The 931-nt window shown below is 44.6% G+C and overlaps 1 long non-coding RNA gene across 1 annotated transcript in view; it reads left to right on the top strand.

The window, feature by feature from the left end:
- LOC116093647 overlaps window positions 1–931 on the top strand; it is a 12,480-nt gene that overhangs the window by 4,855 nt on the left and 6,694 nt on the right. The gene's annotated exons all lie outside the window — the stretch shown is intronic.

Genomic DNA, 931 nt, shown 5'->3' with positions numbered 1-931 from the left:
AAAAAAAAGAAACACAGTGGACAAGGCCTTAGGGAGAGAAGCTTCAGAAAAAAAGGCAGAGGGCCTTTCCCTCAAGTGCATTTTGTTCCCTGGACTGTTCTTGGACATGATTTCATGCCTCCTGCAATAAACATTTACAGTCAGTGTAAAAGATATGTGTATTCTTGTTGGATGTCAGAACACGGCTATAGAATCCAATCTGCTGCAAAGATGCACTGAATGCTGTCCTCAGTGTGCCCTGGCCTTCTGCCTTGTGTTTGTGCTTTCCCAGATATAATCTATAGTATATGCCAGGGAATTGTGTTTAAATTGGCCTGTCCTGAGAAAGTTCTGGAAAAGGCTGTTCTGTTAATGTTCAGCACATGCTTACTGGCATTTATTTACATGATTTTCTGAATGACCCTCCTTATATCATTGCTTTCTTTGTTTCATTCATGTATAAAAGAACACTGAAACTAAAGTAAACTTGTCTGCAGCACTAGACTGTAGTCTGCACCATTCTTGAAGGTCTTCAAATCCTGGGTCTTGCAAATAGATCTGCATAGGTCAACGAAAGTCAACATCGTGGATTCCAGGTTTGGGACTTCCAAGAAGGGCTCTTTAATATAAATATGATTTGTGTTTTCTTTACCCTTCAGTCTCCCAGTTATGAGAAGTGCCAGGCTATCACCATTATTGCTCCTTCTTTTACCCAACTCATCCAATAGATTGGAGGAGAACAAAGGAAGTCAGCTCCTATTCTCTTTCTTGTTGCAATTCCTCCCTCATAGCTTCCATCTCCCTATGTCCCACCACCCAAGCCTCAGATAACTCTTATCATACATAACAGCAGCCAGGCTGCCTCTGCAGCTGCTAGCTGACACTCCACCGCCACCACCGCCACCACCGCTGCTGCCGCCACCTCCACCACCACCACCGCCACGGCCGCCGC

Source organism: Mastomys coucha, unplaced genomic scaffold (genome assembly GCF_008632895.1).
Source record: "Mastomys coucha isolate ucsf_1 unplaced genomic scaffold, UCSF_Mcou_1 pScaffold16, whole genome shotgun sequence".
NCBI lineage: Eukaryota > Metazoa > Chordata > Mammalia > Rodentia > Muridae > Mastomys > Mastomys coucha.
Note: the sequence above shows the minus strand (reverse complement) of the source record. Positions and strands in the feature narration are given on the sequence as shown.